Source organism: Elgaria multicarinata, chromosome 18, assembly GCF_023053635.1.
Source record: "Elgaria multicarinata webbii isolate HBS135686 ecotype San Diego chromosome 18, rElgMul1.1.pri, whole genome shotgun sequence".
Classification (NCBI taxonomy): Eukaryota; Metazoa; Chordata; class Lepidosauria; order Squamata; family Anguidae; genus Elgaria; species Elgaria multicarinata.
The window spans coordinates 1,735,473-1,749,406 of record NC_086188.1 but is presented as its reverse complement, the minus strand read 5'-3'; the positions used below and the strand labels follow the sequence as shown (position 1 = coordinate 1,749,406).

At 45.9% G+C, this 13,934-nt stretch overlaps 1 protein-coding gene across 1 annotated transcript in view; it reads left to right on the top strand.

Moving 5' to 3' along the window:
* The first annotated feature begins 4,071 nt into the window (after positions 1-4,071).
* Positions 4,072-13,934, top strand: part of ATXN2 (ataxin 2) — a 54,425-nt gene continuing 44,562 nt past the window's right edge. Inside the window, exon 1 of the mRNA XM_063144107.1 lies at positions 4,072-4,093. The gene's annotated coding sequence lies outside the window, so the exon portion shown is untranslated. The remainder of the gene's footprint in view (positions 4,094-13,934) is intronic.

Below are 13,934 nucleotides of genomic sequence, written 5' to 3'. Positions count from 1 at the left end.
GACCATTTGTTTTTTGCTTATACAAATCTGTAAAGTGTGTTGAGTGTGGATGGTGCTGCTATTGTGTGTTTCTTTGTTCCAAGCCTTGTAGGTCCCACCTGAAACTGGTTGAGCTTAATCCAATTAAGTTTGCGATCTCCACCTACACTCCTATTTAAGATTGTGATTAAATACAGACTTTGTGGCTACAACTCAAGACAGCTCTCTCTCTCTCTCTCTCTCTCCCTCTCCCACTGCTTTGCTTTAACATCCACCCTGATGGAAGAGTTCTGGGGAACTCACTAAGGAGACAACTACCGAGTTAAAAGTGCATTATAAAGGAGGCAAAGGAGATCACGGGAGAAGGTGAATAAATTTCTTTCCTTATCTCCACTTCTCTCCCCTTTCTGTGTTGAATTTTAGATTGCAAATACCTTGGGGCAGGGACCTGTTCCTCTTTGTACAGCACTGCACATGTAGATGGGTGCTTTAAAAACAACAGCTTGCTTATTTTCTTTGCTTGTTAAAAACAATTGTGGGGTAGATTTTTGTGTGAAAAGATGTGTGAGCTTGGTGTTACAACTGGTCACAAATTCCTGGTCTGGGCCTGTGACCAGAAGCATCCTCTTCCTTAATTCTTTTTGCCCCTGGCTTATGGGGTTCTAGTTAAAATCACGGGGTTCTATTAAAAATAAAAGACCCCATAAGCCTGAAATGTGCCCACCCGTGCTGTCAAACACCTGGTGCCCCATGGAGGGGCTGTCTTGGATGCCTTTTCCCTGTTGATGAAAACAATCAAGAGTTGTGGCACCTTAAAACCTAATTTATTTTGGCATAAACTTTCATGGATGCTGTCCACTTTATCACATTTATTTATTTTTATTATTGCACCACCCAATAGCTGAAGCTCTCTGGACGCTTCACAAAAGTTAAAATCATGAAGACAATTCAAAGTATAAAACAAACGTCAGTATAAAAACACAGTATAAAAGTACAGTATAAAGTGTTAACTTTTAGGTTGGCAGATTATAAACACATGCTGGGGGAGGGGGCAGATGTGAACTGTGTTGTTCGAGAGAACTGAAATGCAGAAAGTGCAGACAGCCTTAATGGTGGTTATTCACAAAATACTGTTAGGTGATAACACTGATTTAACATAGGTAGTGTGATTTAAAAACAACACACCTTTATCTCTATTCAAGCCACAAGAGATCGAGCTAAATTTCTTCTTGTTAAATATATATTCTTAATTTTTCAAAATACAACAATGCAAAATAACATTGTGGAGTAGCTTTTGTTTGCTTATACATACGTTATTTGAAGTTATTTATAAAGTGAACGACTTCGATAAGTACTTCAATAAGGTGGTTGCCTTATTTCTCCACGATGAATCATAAAATCTATAAAGTGTTTCCATATAATGTAAAAATCATCCACATAACAATCATACCTAGAAGCCTTTCTTATTTTAGATAGCTTTTCCACAAGGGCTATCAACGACAGTCTATGAAATGTTTGGGCACTGTGTGCTTTTTCAACTCATGGCTATTTCTAATCTGGCTGCCAGCCAGAAGAATGTTAGTAGATCTTTTCTTTGTAGATTTGCTCTTTTCATTATCATAGAGAGACAGAGAGAGCAAACCCAGAACTGGAGAAAAGAATATTTATTGATTTGTGATCATTGCAGCTTCTTAAAACACATCCGCCCACCTCCCAAAAATTCTTTAATATTCCCACACGGCCACCACATATGGAAACCTCTGTACAGTTTCTCCAAAATAATGCTGAAGCTGTCTTGTAAGTGTAACTTAATTTTCCTGGTGTAAGATACCATCTATGAATGATCTTTCATGGATCTTCCTCAATTCTTGAAGAAATAGATTTCACTGGAGCTTCTTGCATATTTTATCCCACTGCATCCTGTCAATTTCCCTGCCTAGATCCTTTTCCTGGATTTATTTAATCCCTCCCAGTTTGCTAACTTTGCACATCTACCAATTGTCTGTATGTGATAATGAGATTAGTCCTTTTCTTCCTACAAGTTTCTTTTATTAGTAGATATTCAATTGTGCTTTTGGATGCATGGTTTGGGCTCTTAACTTGGGATACTGGAAAAATGAGTAACTGGGTTAACTAAAACCTACTGACTTCAACACTTTATAACCCCTACTTTAGAGGCAATCCCTTTGAACATATCTGTTAATCCGTATGGATTTTAAACATTCAAACTTTTGAAATGTGCCTATTATAAAATGGGGTGCAATAAAAAAGTGACAGAACAGATCTGGCATGCACTTAGCTCTCCATTTACACCATATTAACATTATGGATTTCAAAGTTTTCTAATTCATTAGTGCATTTTAATATTATTTTCCTGTAAATTAGGCCTTCTATTTCTTCTTTAGAATCCATCTCTCATTGTGCCCAGGATCTTACTGTCTGGACATCTAGAAATTACACCAGCCTGAATTGATCTGTTGCATAGGGCACAATCCTATGCATGTTTAGGCCAAAACAATGTCTACAGCTGCTGGGAGTTGTAGGACTTATAGGATCGCACCTTAAGTGATTAACTGCAACTTTGCCATAAAGAACTAACTTGTCTAAGGTGCTGTTTGATTCTTCTAAAATGGTTTTATAAATGATTTTATACACACACACACACACACACTTCAGAGACATCAAACAGAATTTCAGACGTTGTATATGTATGTATGATATATACCCTATTTCTTCAATTCTAAGACACACTTTTTCTCCCATATAAACATCTCTAAAAATGGGGTGCGTCTTAGGTTTTTTTTTTCTGTTGGTGGTACTGAAATTAGTGTGCGTCTTACAATCGATGGTGTCTTACAATCGAAGAAATATGATAGACAAATATAACACACATACACAATTTTAAAAGCATCAAACAGCACTTAAGAGGTTTGTGTATATATGCACACCCACATATATATCATACATCTGTCTCACATACACATTTTTCTCAGTTACATAGTGCATACACACACACACACATATATATATATACACACACACACACACACACACACACACACACACACGCGCGCGCACACTTCCTCACTTGCAGATCTGAGGGCTGTCTAAAATGCACAGCAGCAGAGGCAGGAGGCGAAAGTTGGCCGCCCTGCGTTGTGTTTTGTGTTTGGAAGCCGATGCGAACAACAAGAGGGGGAGGGGGGGGAAGAGCGAGCGCCACTCTGCACGTGGTCAGGGGCACTCTTGCGCGGTGGCTTCAGCCGCGTCCTTGGCCGTGTGGAGAAAAGAGAGCAGGAAAGGAAGGGGCTCTTCAGCGAGGCGGCGGCACCACCACCACCACCACCACCACCATTATTTCCTTTGCATTTCACCTCAGGGGCCGGCTCCTTTCCCCTCGCCTCCCTTCCCGCCAAGAAGCCGCCCGCCCGCCGGGCCGAGGAGGGGAAATAACCCGCCGCGGCTCCTTTCGCGGCCTCCGTGAAGGGCGGACCTCGCGCTCGGCCCGGCCGTGCTCGCCTTCCCCCTCAGCCGGGCTGAACCGAGCCGGCCCGGGCCCCGCCCTGATCCCTCCGCCGCCGCCGCCGCTGCTCCTCTCGCCTCGCGCTCTCCCTCCCTGGTGGCGGCCCGCAGCCGGCCCGGCGTTGTCTCCTCCTCCTTCCCCGCCTTCCCTCGCTCCTGAGAGGCGGAGGAGGCGGCGGCAGCAGCAGCAGCAGCGAGGGGGGCCTGGAGGAAGAACCAGCCGCAGCAGCAGCAGCAGCGACGAGCTCGCCCGCCCGCCCGCCCGCCCGCTTCCCTCAGAGCCGGCCATGTCCCTCAAGCAATCGCCTCAGCCGCCGCCGCCGCCGTCGTCGTCGCCAGCCGCAGCAGCAGCGTCGTCGTCGTCGCCTCAGCCGCCGCCGCCACCGCCGCAACAGCAGCAGCCGCCGCCGCCTCAGCCGCCGCAACAGGGGGCGGCCCAGTCGGCAGGCAGCAGCCGCAAACCCCCCGGTGGTGGTGGTAGTGGTAGTGTGAGCAGCGGCGGACCAGGCCCCGGCCCCGGCCCCGGCCCCGGCCCAGGCCCGAGCGGGATCCCGGCTGCAGGAGGCGGCGGAGGAAGGCAGAATCTAGGCAGGTGAGTGAAGAAGGCGCCGCCGCCGCCGCCCCGCAGAAGCCATTGGGGCTCGGGAAGGTTTTCTTCTTCTCCTCCTGCTGCGAGGGAAGAGGAGGAGGAGGAGGACGAAGGGCCGCAGCGGCAGCGGCAGCAGCTCGGCCGGGTCGGCGGCTTGTTTCTCTTCTCCCCCCTCGCACCTGGGTAAGTTCTGCTGTGGGGGGAGAAAATGGGTGCCCAGGCCTGGGAAGGGGGAAAGGGGGGCAGGGGGCCTCAGGGGGGGCTTTTGGGGGGGTGGGGGAGACGGATTGCTTAGCATCGCTGTGGGGTGGGGGGGAGAGAGGAGAGGCCTCGTAGGACCCCACCCGAATTGTGTCTTTAATTTTTATTCGGGTGGGGTCCTCCTAGGCCTCTTCTGTCCCCAGCTGTACCCCACCCCACAGCGGTGCTAAGCAAGTAGTCCCCCCCACCCCCAAGTCCCACCTGAGGCCTCCTGTTGCCCTTCTCCCCCCCCACCCCCAGCCAGGCCTGGGCACCCATTTCCTACCCACCCCAGCAAAACTTCCCAGGTGTAAGGAAAAAAGAGAGAGAATGCCAAGCAGATTACTTTCATGGGGTGGGTGGGATCCAGATTTAGTCTTACTTAAGAGTAGACTAGGGGGTACTTGGTGCCTTCCAGATGTTTTGAACTACAGCTCCTACACTCCCTGGCCGTGGGACATGCCGGCTGGGGCTCATGGGTGTTGTTGTCGTCCCAAACAGCAGGCTGCCCACCCTTGGAGTAGAGGCGTTGAAATGAATGGGACTTTGTCACGTGTAACTTAAATCCCCTTGATTTCAGTAGATCTGCTCTTAAGCGTGGCTAAATCTGGATTCGGTTCCAGACGTTTTGGGCTACAATTCACGACACTGCCTGATCGTTGGCCATGCTGGCTGGGGCTGATGGGAATTGTAATCCCAGCAGAAGAGTATCAGGACCCATGCAAATAAAATGCAATGTGTTGTGCAAATATTAGTGATAAGGTTTGGTAAAGCATGTCGGCGCATTTTATTCTTTTTTCTCTCCCCAAAATGTGGCCACTGTAGAACTGATGGGTAATGGGCAACCCCATCAAAATTGCATAACGAACACAGAAACAGAACCTAGCAACATCTGGTGTGTGTGTGTGTGTGTGTGTGTGTGTGAGGCCAGGCTGGCATTGCTTGAAGGAGGGGGTGCAAGAGGGCTGGGGTGAGGTAGAGGGGTTTCGTACCTGGCAAGAGCTGGTAATAGAGGATGTTAGGTTTGAAAGGGGGGACGGACGAGGGGTGTCGGTGCTACACAGTGGAACAGACTTATAAGGGTGTTCCCCTTAAGGATTGCGAGGAGGGGGCAATGAATCAGTGGCTAACATTGATCTGGAATAACCAATATTTGGGGACAGTGGGGGGGGGAAGGAAAAGGTTTCCATGTTTGGAGTCTTTCTGGGAAGAAAACGGGGATCTCCTCCTCCTAACTGGCTGTGCTTGGTATGCGTGTGTAATGGGGTGGGGGCAGGAGCAGCCATTGGCAGTGTCCCTGGAGGAGGAGGAGGAGGAGGAGGAGGGCAGGATGCCTTTTGAGGGTTGGGGGGTGGCTAGTGGCATTAGGCAGAGCAGGGAGAGAGAGGCAGGCAAAGGTGACTTGGCCTCCATGTTGGGCATCAGCCTGCGGAAGGAGAAAACCGCATAGTTCTGTCGGCTTGAGCAGGGGTGAAGGAGGAGAAGCCGAGGGGTCTCTCTGGCTGGCACTGCCTGGGGGAAGGCAAAGAAGGCCTTTGGAATGGGTGAGCGACATTTTGCCTTTGCTGGAGGGCGGTAGGGACGGGCAGTCTAGCTCGAGGGGGGGGGCTTCTGGCATTCCCCCCCCCCAGCATTTTCAGGAATGGTGGGGTGGGTGGATCAAGGAGGGATTGCTGGGAAAGGTGCAGGCTGGCTTGGAAGCCGCTAGCAGCATGTCAGCAGGAGGCCTCTCTCCTCCTCCTTCCCGAGGCCCCGGCTGCAGCAAACCAGAGACTCGGGCCGGGCCTGGGAAGGACGTTGGTGCTGTTGCAGGTATCCGTCTGGAGAGGAGGCCTTTCAGCTGATCCTTTTCCCGGAGAAGGTTAGTGGCTGTGTGTGTTGGGGGTGGGGAGAATTTTGCCCTTCAAGATTTGGTCGGGAGAAAGCCTCCTCTCAGCCCGAGCAGAGGGTCCCTTGATGACCATCTCCTTTGCCTGAAGTAGGCCCCAGCCAGCCAGCTGTCTTTCATGCTGCTGCTGCACCCTTGAATGTAGAGAGTGACCATTTTATATTTTCATGCTTTGAGATCCTCCCTTCCTCCCTGAAAATACTTGACAGTAGGCAGTGCAGCCTGGCTGGGCCTCCTTGCCAAAACCAAGGGGGTTTCCCCCACTTCAAATGAAAACAGGCCTCTTGGCAAAAGAAAGGAAAGGTGATCTAGGTTAATTCTTGGCCGGCTTGTGCGGGGCTAAATCACCCCACCAGCCAGGGTGGTAAGTATTTTTATATGATGATTTCCAGCGCCTATTCATTCTAATTCATTCAGAACAGCACAGATTTTGAAGTGTATATAAAAATATCCATAACATTAATGTACCTTAAAGTATTAAAATGATGCAACATAACATGCATAGACAGTAATGGAACTTACTGTCATATCAGACCCTAAATTGTGTGCCTGCAGGAAGCAATAGCATTTCGGGTCAAGGAACTTACTGTATTATTCATGGAACAATAAATAAGTGTATGTACCCTATTTCTTCGATTCTAAGACGCACTTTTCCCCCCATATAAACATCTCTAAAAATGGGGTGCGTCTTAGAATCGCAGGTGTGTCTTAGGTTTTTTTTTTCTGTTGGTGGTACTGAAATTTGTGTGCGTCTTACAATCGAAGAAATACATATATATGTGTGTTGCCTGGATGCATATGTTTAATACCCTTGAAATTGCTAGTCATTTCCACCTACTTTTTCTTTTATTTACTGGGACATAAACATGTCTACTGTTCACCTGACTGTCTAAATCTATCTAAAGAACATTTACTTGGAAGTAAGCTCTCTGAAATCATGCAGAATTGCTTCTAATTAAATGTCAAGAGAAAGGTCCATTGAAATTGGTGGGATTTGATTGTATTTCAGTACGCGTCATGGCTACTATCATTCTGCGATTTGGGTATCTCTCTATCGAGCTTGCTTTGTTTTCATGAAGGCCACAACCTTATGCTGCAGAGAAGTACATCTAAGGCTGTATATTGCCAATCCTTCCTTAGCCCAGCAGCTAAGAATCTGACCTGTGAACCAGGAAGCCCCCAGTTTAAATGTTTCTTCTGGTAGCCTTGGCCTACTACTATCAGTCTTTGATCTCTCTTCATTCCCCATCTTGAATGGGGTGGGTGGGTAATCATACTGGTAATTAATAGCCCGTTCCAATTCTCAATGCCTCCTTCCAGCTTGGATTCTTTGGTTGTAAATATTGCCAAGATAATATAAGATATGCAGTTTAGAATGTTCAAAGTGATACACACTTATATTCTTTTTAAGATGAGGGTTTGACCGTTTCTCTTCTCTAGGATCCTACATTGTTTAGGCAGTAGTTCAGGTGTACATTTTGCCACACAAAATGACCCTTCTGCAGATTATAATACAGCCGACACTTTCCAGTAGTCAGTTTATCTAAGTTTATGGAGCATAGTTGGGACATAGCATACAAAACTCAAAGATATGTGAATAAAATGTGCAGATGATGATGATGATGATGATTACATTTCTATACTGCCCCATAGCTAAAGCTCTCTAGGCAGTTTACAGTAGGAGTGAGATCATGAACAAGGTTTTACTTTAGCTGAGCTAAAATCTGGCATGGGTACCGGGGGAGGTTAAAATTGCTTTGTGTCCCAGGAGTTGGTTCCTGTGCTTCAGAAAACAAACTAAGTGCACAATCCTATATACTCAGAAGTGAATCCTACAGCTGCAGCCCTATGCGCACCTGGGAGTAAGTTCCATTGAACTCTGTAGGAATCCTAAGCAGACATGTGAAGTTAGAAATTCAGCTTTTAGGTGGCTGGTTTAGGACAAAAGTAAGGAATATTACAGGGGAGGGGGCATAATGCAGGCCCCCTGCTTTCATCTCTGTTGAAGTGTGGCCATATTTGCAATAATGATGTATGCATTCTTCTACTAGATGAGATTACATTAGAAGTAATATCTCCCCCCCCCCCAAACTCCATATACCTCTCTCAAGTTTCAATGTGATAAAATTATTCTTAATAGATTAAGCTAGGCAGATGGTTTCCATGGTGGTGGTCTGTCTGAGGTTAATGCTTTTAAATGAAAGGGGGAAATAGTCCACATATTGAAAGAGCTGTTAGTGAGCCAATTGCAAAGGTTGTCTCTAGTGAGGAGTAAAGCACCAGCTTTAAACCTAATGTGGGTTACTGAAACAGGCTTATGTTCTGCATTTCTGTATGGTGTCCTTACTAGTTGCTGATAAGTCTTTACGATGGCTTTCTGACCTCATGCTTGCTTTTAATTCAAGAGAGCTGTTGAGGCTGGTGGCTACTGCTCATAAGCTCTTGAATACCTTTTACTATCCTTCATGCTACTGCGCTAGTTTAATATACGTTATAATCCTGCTGAGATGGAACATCCTGCTGCTGTTTTGAAGTTGGTTTTTGTGTTTGGAATGTGAACAAATAATTCATTTCTAGCCACTGGAGTCAAAATATGAAGGAACCTGTTTATGGGTGTGCACTTCTGTTCTTATGATAGAAAATCGGAATGCTTGCTCTGCTTGACCTGTTAACCTTTTCCTTAAAATAGTGGTTGGGAATACTATGACATCCCCTATTCTAGAAAGTAGAAAAACTATTACAGAGGGATTCCTTGTATCAGTTTTCATCCCTCTTGTGTAAAACCTCCATTTTAAACTTGCGTATTTATATCAGCAGACTGGGATCCGGAGAGCTGCTGTAGCAGCCTTGCAACTAAGCCCACAACTGTTACTAGCCTGCTGGAGGCTGTCAAAGGAGGGCCCATGGGCTCCACTCCTCCTCATGCAGCCGGCTGCCTTGTGGGAGGGAGGGGCTGCTGCTCAGTGGTAGAGCCCCTGCTTTGCATGCAGAAGGTCACAGGTTCGATCCCCAGGGGCATCTCCAGGTAAGGGAAGGAAAGAATGCTGCCTGAAACGCTCTGCCAGCGAGTGTCGGCAATATTGGGCTAGATCAGCCTTCCTCAACCTGGGGCGCTCCAGATGTGTTGGACTGCATCTCCCAGAATGCCCCAGCCAGCTGGCTGGGGCATTCTGGGAGTTGTAGTCCAACACATCTGGAGCACCCCAGGTTGAGGAAGGCTGGGCTAGATGGACCAGTGGCCTGACTTGGTTTGAGGCAGCCTCCTACACTGGACGCAGCAGCAGGGTCTCAGCCATAGGAGGGGCAGAATGCTCCATCCCTCCTCATCCTGCCCACTCAGTTGCTTTTCATGCTGTCAGTCGAGCGTTTGAATCAGTTTTCTAATTCAGGCACTAGGCCTGAAGGCAAGCAGGAATCCCATGCAGGCAAGTGAGCAGAGTAGGGGAGAGAGGGAAGGAGGGAGCACTCTTCTGTGTCCAGCATTGAAACCAGGCAGTCTGCTAGAGGAGGGAATCCCCCCTCTTCCTGCCCACCAAAAAATGCTGCTCTCTGTTCCTTTTCTGCCAGCCTCTAGCAGCCTGGTAAAAAAAAGTATATTGCAGGCTAGCAAATTTTGGGGGCTTAGTTACAAGATTGTACTATAGGTACACGCAAGGATTTCTTTTAGCCCATGGATCTCCCCCCACCACCACACACAAACTTTGAATGCAAGCCTCTCATGTCATTTCTCAAACTGAATCCCCTCGGTTTCAAAAGCAGTTTGACATAAGATTACGTGTTAGGCCTATGGCACTAATACTGCGTGGTTCTTCGGATCATGGAGGGCGTCTTGTGTATTTGGGAAGGACTGTGGTTCTGTCATCCAGCACACATTTTGCATGCTGAAGGTTCAATCTCTGGTTTCTCTAATTAGGGTAGGAAAGACTCCTGCTTGAAACCCCAAGGAGGTGCTGCCTGTCAATGTAGACAATACTGAGTTAGGTGGACCAATGGTTGAACTCGGCATAAGGCTATTAATAATAGTGTTGCATAGCACATATTGTGGCGTATATCAAACTGATGTACTCACAAGTCCATATTTTATACTCCAAGTCAATTTCAATCTGATTAAATGCCAATACTTGTTCGGATCTTATAATCAATTCCATGCTTAAAGTTCTGTGTTTTCGATTAATGTGAATTCATTGACACTTAACACCTGGCTAGAAAAAATTGCAGTTTCTGAAGTGGTTCTTTAGGAGCCAGTATCAAATGTTTATGCACAAATCTAAATGTGTCTGGGGGAAAACCTTTCAAGTTCTAAGAGGCCGTTAGTCTCAGACTAAAATATAATTCTAACACAGCCTTCCTCAACCTGGGACGCTCCAGATGTGTTGGACTGCATCTCCCAGAATGCCCCAGCCAGCTGGCTGGGGCATTCTGGGAGTTGTAGTCCAACACAGCTGGAACGCCCCAGGTTGAGGAAGGCTGTTCTAACAAATGTGCTGCTTGTGAACTCAGGATGTTTAAAGATGGGGATTCTCCCTCATCCCTTAATATTTATAGGAGCATTCTCATAATTACCTCAACTACTGTGTGTCTTTTTTACTGTTGTTAACTGTAAAAAAATAATGGATTTTTTTGCCCCGTCTTTTTGGAAGGATGGAAAAATTGACTCTTTTTACTATTTTTGAAATAAATGACTATTTCAGCAGCAGCTTCTTGAAGACTGATAAATGCAGAAATAGGCTCCTGCTCCAAGGTGCTAGCTCACATTTTCTCCCCCAACCAGTCAATTCAGTCTGAGTAGTTTGGCCATTTGGGGGGAAACTGTAATTGCCTGTTCTTTCAGCACCACAGATCTTCTGAAAACAGGGAGGACAGAGTGATGAGTGAAGGAAGGAAGGGAGAGAGACTGGTTTTGTTGGCAGGGTGCACAGGTTATGACTTCTTTGCCGCAGGTAAGAGGAGGGCAGAGGGGTCTGAATCATGGAACAGGTGGGAGGGGAAAGGAAGAACTTGTGTGCTAGACATCTACAACTGCTCAAGGTTTGATTCCCACCTGGCCAAATCCAAACTATCCTTGTTCCACAAACAGAAGCATTTGTGTCAAGACTTTTCTCTTCTCCCAGGCATTTAACAGCACATGTTGAGCGTTCTAACTGAACCCAGATCAATATCCGTTTATTATCTGTTTTATGTTTTTACAGGTTTTAAATTTTGCATACCTGTTTTCTTAAATATTCAGTGTTTTATTCTTTGTAAACCGCCCAGAGAGCTTCGGCTATGGGGTGGTATATAAATGTGAATAATAATATGTAAAATAAACGTGGTGACCATTCACAAACATGTTAATTGATGATCACCAAACAAACAAAAATGTGGGTCCCCTTTGCAAGTAATTCATTTATTGTTTTTTTAAAAATACCCTGCTTTTTAAAAATAAAAATAAACTCAAAATGGTTTACCAAAAAGTTCATAAAATACATAACACAATAAAAACATTTTCAATTACTAAGATCAGTTTCATACAATAAAACCAAGGGCAGGATAATTCCGCATAAAAACAGGGAGATAGAACTTTAATCCGCACTGAAAGCTTGGTGAAATAAGATGTCTTTAACAGCTCACCTGAAGCTTGAGAGAGAGAGAGAGAGGGGTGGTAGTGGTGATGATGATGTCAATCAACCCCCCTCTAGAGAAGGTATTTTACAACCTGAGAACCACAATAGAAAAAGCCGGGTCTCACCAGTTGTGCTTCTGAAAGTGGTGGGATGCATATTAAAGCCTTAGATGCCGAATGCAGTGGAAAAGCTGATGGGAAGGAGGTCTCTCAAATTTTCAGTTAAGCATTTGTAATGCCTGCAGTAGCCTTCAAACATTATGTTTTATACATTATTTGTAATCTTACTAAGGAAATAATATTTCCTTTAAAAATAAACCATAAAGGACCCAATTTAGATCAAAATTTGGAAAAAAAAGTTTGGCCATCAGCTGATTTGATATGAAATACTTTATCTCAGTTAATGTTTGTTTACTATTCTCTACATTTCCTTTTTGAGGCAGTCTCTTTGGACAGTGTCCTGGGTGGTGATGGGGACACAGGGCTCTGAGCCCCTCCCCCTTCATAGCCGGTGCAGAGAGAACGAGGCTTACGAGTAGCCACAACACACCCCATAGAACTGCACCCTTAGACACTTGCTAGGGATTTTATGGGGAAACCAAGCTTGAGTTATTAGACTGGCAAATCATTTAGCAGAGCAGCTTCATAGTCAAAAGAGTTTCACTTTCTGTTCAGTGCTAAGTAAGATATCGGTCACGTTCAGGCCTTTTGCTCCTCCCTTAGTTTGAACTGTGGTTAAATCCGGAAGTCTCTAACCATAGTTTCCCATTTCATCAGAACCAGGAAAACATGATTACCAACTTCTGCAGTAGGTTCAGAAAAAAAAGTGCTGCACTCGCAGGTGAAAAGTTTGTTCATATCTCAGCTTATTAAGCCAAGAATATGATTGTACCAACTGGGCCATTCACTCCAAAGTTTAGGCTTCCTCCTGCTATTGCTCAAACTTCAACCATTGTGTGATTCCTCACCCTGTGCGCTTTTTAGTCACAGCATCCCCAGGAGTTGTGAAGCATTGCTTAAGGAATCCTAGTCTGCTTTTTTATTTTGATTCTCAAAGGAGTGTGCTCGTTTATGGATTCAGAGGTCCTAGGGTCCCTAAAAGATTGCCTCCTCCGTCCTGAACATGCATGCCTGGATATTAAGATTGCCCCTTCAGCTTTGTCTCTGAACCCACAAACACACACGCCACCGGAAGATAGGTGACTACTGGAGATAGGGCTGGTTGTGATGGTGGTGCCCTGTCTTTGGGATTCCCTTCTGAGGGAGGGCTTGCCTGGAGCTGCTGTCCCTGTTTCCTTTTTAGTGCCAGGTGAAGACCTTTGAAAACGTACTTCTATGTGAACTACTCTGGGAGCTATTTTGCTGAGGAGCAGTGAATAAGTTTTCTGAATGTAATACATAAATTCAGGGCAGAATCAAATTCTCAATAACAAAATCAGTGTTTAAAAAGTTGTTTTTGATGGGTACCAAGGTCTGAAGGCTCATGAGGCAGCCGGTTTGCTGAAGCTAAGCAGGCCTGGGATCCACCTTGAGTTCCACAATGGAAGAAAGGTGGGACATTAATGTAATAAATAAATGAATATCAGTATATCTAAAACGGGTAGAGAACCTGTGGCCCTCCAGATGTTGGACTACAGCTCCCATCATCCCTGACCGTGCTGGCTGGCTCTGGTGGGAGTTGAATCCACACAACATATGGAGGGCCACTGGTTGTCCACCCATGATGTAAAAGTTGATACATTGTTTAAAGTAATGAAAAGTCTTTAAAATCAAGCCTGAATGAAAATTCTGTACAGTAGTTGGTCAAGACCTACAGGCCTTCAGGCTTCTTGAAATGTGGTGGGAAATAAATTGAAATATATAAATAGCGAAACTCCTCCAGAGCTCTGGGATTGTTAGAGAGCGTGTGTAAACGCAGTGGTGTACGGTTGAAGTCCTATGTGCCCTTGCTTAGAAGGGAGCTCAGCCACTTACAAGTAAACATGCATAGAATAAATGTTCTAAGGCCACCTTCAACCTGGTGCCCTCCTGGTGTGCTGGACTCCACCTCCCAGCATCCCCCAGTCAGCATGGCTAACTGGAGAGGTGCTGGGAGTTGGAATCCAATGCATCAG